The sequence below is a fragment of the Rhipicephalus microplus genome, unplaced genomic scaffold (genome assembly GCF_043290135.1).
Source record: "Rhipicephalus microplus isolate Deutch F79 unplaced genomic scaffold, USDA_Rmic scaffold_42, whole genome shotgun sequence".
Taxonomy (NCBI): domain Eukaryota; kingdom Metazoa; phylum Arthropoda; class Arachnida; order Ixodida; family Ixodidae; genus Rhipicephalus; species Rhipicephalus microplus.
The window spans coordinates 1,018,643-1,031,066 of record NW_027464615.1 but is presented as its reverse complement, the minus strand read 5'-3'; positions in this window follow the sequence as shown (position 1 = coordinate 1,031,066).

Genomic DNA, 12,424 nt, shown 5'->3' with positions numbered 1-12,424 from the left:
TGGACGCCTGCAAGAACGCCTAAATTATGCGAAAAGCTAGAGTCTCGCTTTATTGGCCCCCACAAAGTTGAACAGACCTCACCGGTGAACTACTTTGTCACACCTGTTCCCCAAGACATATTTTATCGCCAACGGGACGGTAGCGACGTAGCGAGGGACCACGACGCAGTACGACTTACGAGTCGTGCGATTTTAATTTTGTGACGTGTGGCAACACGTGTGTATCACGCAATGATGCACCTTCGTAGGAAGCGCACAATAAAACTACACATGGACAGCCAGCAAGAAAGCCAAGGCTTCAGAAATGAAACGGGGTGATTTCGATTGTGTCAGTGCCAAACAATCAGAAATCACCCCCCAATTAGATTGTGTCAGAAAACAGTTCGCTTTTTAGATGGTGTGATAGTAAGCAGTGAATGAGTGATGACTCGCATGAAACGTGGGCTTTTTTTCTCGTTTGTTTTTTTTTATTTCACCTTATATTTATTTGCCTTTCCAAATAAACGCTTGGTTGAAGCGAAGTGCTTGTGTCGTGCAATTTTTAGGGGCAAACCTTTTTATAGCGGCACCCGTTCGTCCCCCGTAGTATGTAACGAGTATAACATTTTGACCTCCAAGGTGGTGCCGGTGAGAGACTTCTTCTGTGCGTTGTTGAACAATAAAAAATAGTGCTCAATGTACATTTCAATAGCTGCTAATGGGGAGTGAGAGAGAGGAGCATTCGCCTTTTAGTTAACGCGCAGGCTACGATCACCATTAGCAGCCATTAGCATGTACATTGAGCACTATATGACAAGAAATGGTTGCTACGTTATACCCGCTGGGTGTAACCTCCTTAGCTTTAGAAAGGTTTAGCGAGCGTTCGACCGCAATGCCATGAATACAATGAACTAGTATATACCATGAATGAATTCGAGGTGGTTAAAGAGGGGAAGTGGACCCGAAGCGCAAGCCGTAAGAAAGTGTGCGTGTGCCACCTCTCGTTTAGTTCTTGGAATGTCCGCTGGATGGCGGTGCTTCTATATAGGGAATATATGATGAAAAGATGCGAGATGGTGGTACTTGGAGTGTTGAATAGATGGACGAACGGACACATAGACAGATGCATGGATGGACGCATGAACGGACGCAGGGGCGGCTGCATGGACGAACGCAGGGACGGACGCACGAACAGACGCACGCACGGACGGGCTGATGAACGCATGGACGGTCACACGGACGGATGCATGGACGGACGGAAGCAAGAACGAATGGACGGACGAATTCTTCGCACCAATCTCCATCATTTACTCCGTGGATATGCTGCAGTTTTTTTTTTCTTCCTGTCTGTGTGTAGTTAATGTTGCGCTTCCTACAACATAGACCTGTAGCAACATTGACCTGTAGCAACTGCACCTGTATATCATGGACCTGTAGCAACTGGTTTGATGGACCTGTAGCAAGTAGCCCAATCTACATGTCTTTTACGACCCAACGCAATATGTCCTTTACAAACTTTGCTGGTCCTCAGAACGCAAGAGCTGCCTATCCAACGCATCCTGGGGGACCCAGTATGTTGGCTACCCGATTCTCAAACGTTTCATAAGGGACAGAAAAAACGCCCACTTACAATCATTCTTATTTTTCGGAAGTTGTGAGCTGGCCCTCTTCTTGTCCTTTCTCGTCCTCAACGCTGACACACGTCTTTCACTGAGGGAAGCGCAAGTTATAGAGCGAGCTTCAAAGCCGCGGAAATTCCGTTGTCGTCGTGGCCAGCAGGATGGTTTCAGAGGTGGCTGCCTCCGTGCGCGACTTCAATGAAATCAAGCGACAACATAATCTCGGTGTTTAGAAAAAAAAAGTGTTCATGGTTTAGAGTACTCGATATTCTACCATAGAGAAATATGCTATAGAAAGAGTGGCCCCATGAGCCTTCTCGCGGCCCAGCATAAAGGGGTTTGACTAACCACCATATGGCGTACCCATGCTCGCTTATAAGGGAACAGAGGGACATGTGGAAGATTGGAATGCTTACGAAATCATCACTGGAGACCTGCCGAACTTTTAAGCAGGACATTGCAAGGGTTAAGACCATCGTGGTAGTTCTCGGCTCTTCGAGGCTAGAACGAGAGTATTGTGGAGCAAGACGTACCGAGAAAAATACAAAGGCACAGACACGGTATGTAGTGTGCGTGGAGAGGAAGATAAAAAAGCTGAACATGCGATAATGTTCTGTGAAGGGCTCCGCCCTATAGTCGAAGATAAGGGTGCCGAATTTTTCAAAGCATTGGGGTTTCGGCACAGTGAAGGCAAAATAGACTTAAAACGCGTAGAAATAACCAGGAGGAGCCTAACTGATTTGTGGCTAGGCGCGAGTGAAATTCAATCCTTGAACACAAAGTTATAGTACTTAACTTTATGGCTAGGTGACTTGAGCCACCGCCTGATCTAAAGGGCACAGCCGGATACATCCGTCCATCCATCCATACTCTTATTTTAAGACATCTAATAGCCGCCTCAGGAGGACAATGAATACCCAAGTGGCAAACAATTTTCGCAAAGAAGAAATTTTATCCATTTGTGCAATTTTCCACATCATGTCCCGCTGAGGACGTTTAATGCCTTACAACAAAAAACAGTAAAATCTGACTAGAAAGTTAATGTCTTACAACAGAAAACAGTAAAGTCTGACTAGAAAGGGCAGTCTTTCTGAATTTGTTCTGCACAAAGAGGCACATTCATGTGGTTTCGATGTACTGTACATGTATTTCCTTTCTGGATGCACAGGGGCGTAGCTTAGTGTAGTATGGCAAGAAGCAGGACATGAGAGAGCCAGTCAAGTGCTTTTTCGAGATCGGACTGCAGAATCGCCACACGACCTTCCGTGGCATCGCAACACTCCAGAACGCATCGCATTTTCTGTATATTGGTCACAATAGAACGTCCCATAATGCCGCAAGTTTAATGAGACCCCACCAATTCTTTGATGACACCCTGTAGTCACCACGCTAGTACTTTCATCAAGATTTTGCAGTCGCAATTAGTTAATGATATAGGCCGATATGACGAAACTAGTTTTAACTTGTCTCTCTCGGCGCTCTTTGGTATTAAAATAGTACGAGCCTCACTGAAAGACCAAGCCAGACTATTTAGTTTGTATCACTCGTTAAAGACATCTGTAAGCAGTCTGGATAATTCACTTCTAAATGTTTTATAAAACACAGCATTCAGGCCTTCATGTCCCGGTGACTTACCAGGATTGAGTTTATCTAAGGCTTTTTCTACTTCCGTTTGTGATACAGGCTGTTGTAACAATGCTTTGGTGTCATCAGACATCCACGGAATTCAACTGAGGAACGACTCTCTAATTATCTCCTCCTCAACTGGTCTTGTAGCGAATAGAGCCTCGTGTTGCTTAAAAAAAGTCCGTTCAATGCTATCATTGTCTGGCGATTTAAAATGGGGATGGTTTGCCATTTGACTTATTAATGTTAAAAAGCCTCCACTATTTATGGCAGGCCCGTATGGCAGGATTTCACTGTGATTCAGATGCACGACCCGCAATAATGTACTTTCGATAGTACATGGCGAAATTTGTGGAACTTACGAAAACACAGGAGTCTCTTCCTGAGTAGTTGTCGAGGGTGAATTCCCTGACAGCTCTCAAGGAATTTTGAAGCTAATGTATATTCAGTAGGACTGCCACTACTTACTTGTTTTGGCGACCTTTATGGCATTTTTATGTACATAGTGTCTGAAAACAGGCAATAAAGCAATAAAAAAGGTGCGGAGCTTAGTCGTAAAGACACTCGCTTTCGAAGCATGACGGTGTGGGTTCAAATCCAAGCGTCGAAAAGAAAAACTTTGCTATTAAATGACGAAGCATTTCTTAGCGAACGTCGGTGACTTTGAGCTTATCTATTTATTCATGTGTCTAGCCGCTTACGTTTGGGTGCTCTCATGGTCACCCCCTTAACTTGGCGTGAACAAAAATTAGCATGGGAGGCGAAGATGGTTTGATGAATATGACGCGCTGGTCAAGACATGAATAATGTCACAATCCCGTCACGTGCGTCATCAAACACTTCCCGCTAGACAGTGGCACATGCCTACGGGTGGGTATGTGCCACTGATATGCGTGTATGTGTCACAAGTGATTGACACTTAGTGTCTATCCAGGAATGACGAGAACACACATGAGCAATTTTAACACGCAAGTGCTAAGAAATACCCTACTACGGTAGCGTTGACCCGACGAGTGCAAAGAATAAATGTCAGGGTCCCACCTAGAATCAAAGCCACGCATTCTGTGTGGCGATGAAGCATTTTCTACGCCAGGTCTCGGAACTACTTTTCAAATAGACGCTAATCTTCGTGAAATGTCTATAGTGGAGGCAGTGTCGCCCACCCAATTTTATAAACATTACAAATGTACTCCTTTGATACAGTCGTCACGTCGCGTTAACGTCGAATTTGGTTAGTTGCCATGCACTGAAGTTGATTTATGTCGCACCAGGGCCAGCATCTTCGCGAGCATCAGCGCTTTATATAGGCTTCTGGTGTTGCTAATACGCATTTCCTAGTTGGAATCGTTGCGCAAATGCAAACAACTGGTTATATAAACATCTGCAACTCTTCAACGTATGTGCGTAACATTTGTACATATACTTTGCGTCATTTTATGCCGTGTCGCTTTATAAAAAAACGCCAACATGGTCACCTTCCCTCCGCACGCTTCGCATAACGTCAATTCCGAGGTACGTGGGATCTGTCGAACTGTTTTTTTATTTATTTATTTATGCAGAAGACATAATCGGGTCTGACCAACCCCTCGTGGAGCTGAAAGCAGCGCAGTAGCTGGGCCGCAGGGCCCTACGGGAATGTCCGCTCTTGTGTTTCTCTATGAGGCCACGTTCACACTGAGCATTTCGGCGGCCGAGAGTGCTCCGAATCCGGTTCGGCGGCGGCGAGATCCGCCGAAAGGGCCCTCTCCGCGCCGATCGCTCTCGGACCGATTTTTGCGGCGTCGGCCACCGAATCGGTCACCGCGGACCAATAGGAGCGCTAGTCAAGGAATTTGGAAAAATGGCGGCCAAGCCCTACTCACTTGTTATGCCGCAGTGCACGTAACTGAATGTTGAAACCAACGGGAGTTTAACCTACTCTGTGCCTACTTCGCGTCCGTGTTTCGTGAAAGAGGTGACCGAGCTTGCTGTTGGCGTGACCGAGTTTGTTGCGGTATTGCATAGCAAAACGAACCCACCAACGCCGCTGGCGTCGGTGGTTTTTCTGCTCTTCGTGCATTACAAGACAGCCACTTGCCAGCAAAGTAAGCAGTACCGTCTTTTCTTGCTTCCTGCGTACGATAATTGTCAAGTATACACCACCGGATAGCATAGCAGCGTTTGCGAGCCGTGACAACAACCGGGTGACAGCGCATCTATCCCGCGTTCGCCCCGTGGTAGATGGCATATTCGGCGGCGCGGGGCACGTCCAGTGCTTACGATGCTGCGTTTCGGCGGCAGGGGAATTTCGGTCGCTGTAGAAAGCGGATGTTTCAGTGTGAACTAGGCATGACTCTACTACCCTGGGAGTGCCTAAAGCCGTTCCGTAGGCCTCATACTTTACGAGACCATGTAAAATTAAGCCGTCATCGTGGTACCTTCTAACTTATTGCATTCAAACACCAACATTGGGGAGTAAGCGAGAGCTACTAATCATCACAAGTCCACCAAATTGCTCTAGTTCATCCGCTAGTTATATAGGCCTATATAGCTAGAGATGGCACCTTCCGAGACGTGAATCGCTACTTGTAAAACGTTCGAGGAGGTGTTGAACTCCTTTAGGCTAAAGTCACCAAGCGCAATGTCTGAAGCGCGCAACTCTGAAATTCAGTGATAGCAAGCTGAAAAACTACAGCAAAAGACATCTCTCGAGTTCAAATCTGTGGTTCAAATCAGTGAGAAAAAAAAATGGCAGCATATCCACGGGGTGATTGATGGAAAATGGGGCGAATCATGCGTCCATCCATTCATTCTTGCTTCCGTTCGTCCATGAGTCCGTCAGTGTGACCATCCATGCGTCCATTCGCCCGTCCATGCGTGCGTCTGTTCGCGCAACTGTTCATGCGTCCGCACGCCCATCCGTGCGTCCGTCCCAGCGTTCGTCCATGATTCCGCCTCCGCGTCCGTCCATACGTCCATCCGTCCGTGCAGCCATTCGTGCGTCCATCCATGCATCTGCTTGTGTGTCCGTTCGTCCATCTATTCAACACTCCATGTACCACCATCTCGCATCTTTTCATCTTATATTCCCCATATAGAAGCACCGCAATCCAGTGGACATTCCAAGGACTAAACTAGAGGTGGCACACGCACACTTTCTTACGGCTTGCACTTCGGGTCTACTTCCCACCTTTAACCACCTCGAGTTCATGGTATATACTGATTCACTGTATTCATGGCACTGCGGCCCAACGCTCGCTAAACCTTTCTAAAACCAAGGAGGTTATGCCCAGCGAGTATAACGTAGCAAACCTTTCTTGTCAGATAGTGCTCAATGTACATGCCAATGCCTGCTTATGGGGAATGAGAGACAGGCGAATTCGGCTTTTAGTTAACGCGCACGCTGCGAATTTTTTTATTGTTCAGCAACGCACAGGATCTCCCACCGTAATCTCCCACCGGCACCACCTTGCAGAAAGCGTAAGACATGTTACGTACTACGACGAGGGACGAACGGGTGCCGCTTTAAGAAGCTTCGTCCCTAAAACTACAACAGGAGACATATCTCTATGAAATTCAAATCTGTGGTTCAAATTGGTGAGAGAAAAAAAGGAGCCGCTCACGTTAACTTCGCTGGTTAACCATTTATATTCAAAAGTTTACTGTGGGCGAATTGGTTTTAGATGCGAAGCAGCTTATGGCCGAGGCTTGTTCATAGAGTTTTCTAATATACACTAGAGTTTCTAATACAAACTAATACTGGCGCTAGTGTTTATGGGAGCTGCAACGCACGGCGCTTCAGCGAGCACAAGAATTATGGGTAGTACACACATTTGTCTAATCTTCATACTTCTGGCCTGCTTTTGGCTCCGTTTGTGTTCGTGTGGCTTTGAGATGTTTTCTCCCCAAACAAAAATCGGTGAATGTTCAGCGGTTGCGCTTGACCACTTTATTCTTTTAGACTTACCTTTCCAAATCGGATCATGAAATTCAAAAAGGTTGAATCTTTTTTTCAAAACAAAACCCAAACACAGCAATAAACGGAGCCGCAAGTACGAAGACTATGCGAATGTGTGTCATCATTCCCATGGTCGCTGAACGATCTCAGAGACAGAGTCCCCTCTGGTTAATTTTAAGAAACTCTATGGGCTTCCCCCCCCCCTCGCGCACTGGGACATGCTAGTACTCGGAGCTCCCACTAGATGGCTCTGCGCTAGAGCGCTCACTCCATTTAATATACAGAGGCCTGTGCTACTCTGTATATTAAAAGCGTATACTCTTCTCTCTCTCACTCACAGACAGCGGAGTAGTATAAACGAAGACACGAGTATGAGTAAGGCGAGGGCTCGCTATGCGCGCAACCATGAACGTCTGCAGTGATGAATAAATAGCACTTGTTTACAGAACTTAAAGTTGGTCCATGGCTGCTTGGCATACTACTCACGGTTCTTTTCACGAGAAGGTGTGTGCGAAATTTTTTTTTTCATATAGAAGCCATTGTGTGTAGCGCAACTAAACAAGACGCACGGGAAGAAAGAGGCACGGGAGGCCTGTGCTCGTCTGTAACTTCCCGCGTACGTATTGTAAAGGTCGAAGGAAGGAAATAGGTCGCTGGAGGATACGAAAACAAAACAGGGTTTATGTCACTATTTACACATATTTACAGAAAAGAAGGGATGGTGGTTTCACAAACGACGAGCGTGGTGGTTGAACGTTACATAGTTCAGAGCGACGTCCAGCACTCTGCGGCGTCGTTTTATGCACTGTCGGGCTCCTCCTCTCCGAGTGGAACACCAATCACACACACACAACAGGTGAGGGGGGTGAGCATGCATGGTCCACGTGAACGTCCAATTTTGAGTTGTGAACACTGCACTGCAAGGTGACGCCAGCAGGGCTCTTCCTCGTCGTGTGTGTGCCGTTAGTCGAGAGTTCCCACGATCCTGGCAGCATACTTCAAAGGGTCCGCCACACAGCTCGCCCAATCAGCGGGGCGATCTGCGGTGGCCGCCGCGGTCTCTTTCAGGAAGACGCCGTCCCCGTTGCCCTCTTTCGTCGTGGCGTCGCGGCGACACGACGTCTCCTCCTCCGGCCAGCAGGGACAATGCCTGGCGGGCATAGGCAGTCGTCCGGTCGGCTACTTGACTGAGGATTAAAGAAGCGCCGCTCCGCCGTCAGCTCTGGCGCCGGTCACGCCAGCTTTCGTGCCGCCCGATGAGTCGCCGAGGCCATCAGTCACCGATTCTGCTCGAAGAGACGACAAAAGGGCCCGCATTTGGAAAGACGGGAACTCGCCTTTGCTTGCCACCTGGTCTTGATAATTGCTCAAATCTTCGACAGCGTCTGTCAGACTGGGCGCCGAAGCGATTGAGAGTCTCCCCAGTGGACCGGTTTACGCACAATGGCGTCTGCCCAGACGAATTTCCAGGCCAAACTTAACAGCTCCTCCGCCACCCGGAAAAGCTCGGCTGGCCAGCGCTCCCAACCGCTGGGCACGAAGAGAATGGGTGGTGACGAGGACGATGGCCTGGCTTTTCTCTCTCCAGCTGCGAACTCGAAACCAACTCCCAAACCAGCTCACAATGATTGACAACAGCAAGGCGAACCACACAACACAATACCATGCTGAAGTCAAGCACATTGGACCCGCTTAAAACCCTCCAGGCTTCTCAAGAAACACAAACAAAAGAGAAACCTGTACGCAAAAATTTTGAGACAATTTGGTGCCGCCAAAGTTACAACAATCATGGACGAGGAGGTGCTTACCAATGATGTAACATATTGCCGTGTGAGAAAAGCACACAAAGGCAAATATAATTTGGCCCCAAATAACGATAATTACACTCTTTAAAACCACACTTTCTCCTGCCATCTGCCCTACAATGTTGTAACTAGTATCTGCTAATCTATCATTAACTTAATGAAACACCACTATGTACAATGGTTTCATAGGAATGCTGCCTGTACCTAAACAAAGTAACTGTGCGCATTCTCTATTCTCTCATTACCAACTTAAAACGTAGTCGTGAGTGCCTACTTGAAGGACACCCCAACGCCAATGAAAATTCTCACAACAGAACAAACTGCGTTTTTTATAAACCCTAGAACTGTATCTCTAGCCTCAAAATTTAGTTAACGCTACTCTCATCCGCTCAAGAGATCATTTGAACTGTGACCACTCACTAAAATAACAAAAAGAAATAACCCTCGCATACGAGCACGCCCGTTAAATGAATGTAGCCTCATGCCAGCCCATGTTTTTAAAGAACGCACAGGACGATGCTGTGCGCCCTAGCACGACATCATACTCGCAGTCAAAGAACGGTAGCATCCCAATCGTACACCTAACCATAGGCTATTTCCCAGTAACTTAATTAAAAACACTTACGATGCTCTTAAAAAAGTCTAGAAGGGAAACACTTCTGCTACACGAACTAGCTGGGGAGATGACGAAGGAATACCACTTTAAAACTAAAAATAAACAAACAAACATGCTTCCCCGTAAATCCCTGTGTCACCTTCTCAAGCTTACACCTGTTCCTCACTTCAGTCGCACCCGCTGCGGTCGAGGTCCTGACGGATTTTCAGAACGCCTGATACTACATGGTGTACGTGCTACCAGCTGAACTGCAGCGTTACGCCTCATTTGCGATTTCGGCCAACTTCTGTCAATCTGGTGGAGGGGATACGAGCAACGCGTGGGAAAGAGCAACGGTGTCCTCTTTGGTCTAACTCCCGAGCAGTGTTTAGCTATTGTGGCCGTTCTTCTAGGACCACGTCGACGCTCTTTTCCACAAAAAACTCTAAATCTCCATCGCGCATACCGTCGCGAGGACTTGCGCCATGGCCTACCGTTTCTCTGTCTGTGCCTTACTGTACGACACAAAGACCTTGTTGTTGAACTGGCCGATGACTTACCCTTGGCTCGTTCGCCCGGCCGATTGCCACCTTTTATTTTCCTTAGTCGTTCCGCTTTTTTGCGGCAACGCTGGCGACCAAACTTTCCCCCACTACTAGGAGGTTCGCCTTGGGTTGCGTCATCGGTTGTTCTACAACTTAATGGTGCTTCTGCACCATCTGCCACGCTACTTTGGCAGTTCAAATTCCTAGCACTGTTGCCATGTCTCGCCGATTCACCTGTGTTAACTTTGTACTCACGCACCCAACTAGCCTGGTTCCTCCCATTTGATTTCATTTGCAAAGGGCCCGCTGTTCCCTTTTCTTTTGTCCGGCAGTTCAGACGCATACAAATGAACTTTGACGCTGACGCAAAATGCCTAGTCCTGCTTGCTGCGCTAATAGCCTTCAAACTTTTCTCAACATGCGTAGAGCTGCTTGTCTTACTCGCGGCTTTGCGACGTCTCTTGCGTCTGCGCCGCTTTTTGCGGCTCGTTGGCATGCCTTCCGATTTTATCGCAAGCTCGTCAACTCTCACACACCCCGCGTCAGCTGTTGAATCCACGCAGTCTAAATGATTTTCTAAAAAATCATCTCTCTCGCACTCTAGACTGGTGGAAAGCTCAACACACTCAAGAACAGTGCCGCAGTTTTCTTTCACACAATCTACCTCGAATAGGTGGGAGCTGTCGGCAACTGTACTGTTATTCTCACCCTCTGCTTTGGCTGCTGCTCCTGAGCTTTCTCCGGTTTCCTTGCCTACTACCACATTGTTTGCAAGTTCCACCGTCGCGACAACCTCAGTTGAGGCCTGTACCAGCCTGTCTACAGATATCCTAGCTGTTTTGCTAGCATATAACTGGCACAGCACCTCGTCGCACATGCTCTGGCCTTTGTCGGCCTCTCTACTCAGAGCAGCACCTTTCGCAGCTCTCACATTTGGTTCGTCTTCGAACCTGCTGCGCTCTTCACGCGTTCTAGCCTTCTCTATAGCTCTGCACTGCACCTCACTCGTTCGAACATCGTACTTTTCTTGAACTACACTTGCGGATGGCTGAATCTTCCGCCGCCTTGCCTCGACTTTTTCTTCCGACAGTTGAATTACTAGGCTGAGCGCTCGCTCACGCTCGTCACCTCGCTCCCGTTTTTCTATCTCCCATTTTCGCTCACTATCTACCCTGGTGCTATAAGAGACACGCGGACCTCTCTCAGGCTTGGTTTTACTACCAGCACAACGTCGCGCGTTCTTCACGGGAGCGTTCGTGAGCTTGTACTCAATTTGCTTTTTGTCAACTCTGAAGCCGAAGCACCGCAGTAAAGCTGCCTTATCTACATCGTACCTATTGAACTGTTCCTCGGAAAGGTATAGTATCCTACCCATCAAGTTGCACGGAAGGACACTCGATAAGGCGATCGACCAATAGTCCTCATCGAGCTCTAGTTCTCTGCAAACTTTCTTGTAAGAGGTTAGATAACTCTCTAAATCCTCACCTTCTTCAAATGCATGGATCCTCGAATTTACTTGAGACCATCTAAGGCACTGTATTGATCTTTTTCTCTCTTCCTGTTTTAATTTCAGGCTTTCCTCCCACTGCTCTCTCTCTTTCCGTCGTTCCAATCTTCCGTTTTCTTCTCTTTTTTTTCTATCCCTGCTTTCCTTTTCTTTTCTTTCCCGTTCCTTTCGGTTTCGTTCCTCTCGCTCCTGTTCCTCTCGTTCGCGTTCCTCCATTTCCTGTTTTTCAAAAATCTCTACTGCGTTTTGAATCTCGTCCTCACTGGCTTTTTGCGAGATCAGCCTTCAAATCGCTGTTCTGCCCATTCCTTTCTCTATTTCAATGCCTAGATGCTTACTCACACCCAAAAGTTCATCTTTTAGCATTGCCTTCCACGACATGAATGCCGTTGTACTTTGGTCCTGCATTTCGCACATAATTAGGTGATCCCTACAACTCAAAACTCACAAAAGGTAATCTCCCTAATTCACACACAATCCAGCTTCTAATAAACTCACACAATTATAATGAAGCCTGAAAAGTCAAAGCAAAGACCAAGCACTCACCACAGCACAGCACCGCGTCACGAAGTCCATCTCACCGCTGCCAACCAGTTGTCGGGTATGGGAAGGAAGGTCACTGATGATGGCATCCCACCGCTGCCACCAGTTGTAAAGGTCGAAGGAAGGAAATAGGTCGCTGGACGATACGAAAACAAAAAACAGGGTTTATGTCACTATTTACACATATAAACATAAAAGAAGGGATAGCGGTTTCACAAACCACGAGCGTGGTGGTTGAACGTTACATAGTTCAGAGCGACGTCCAGCA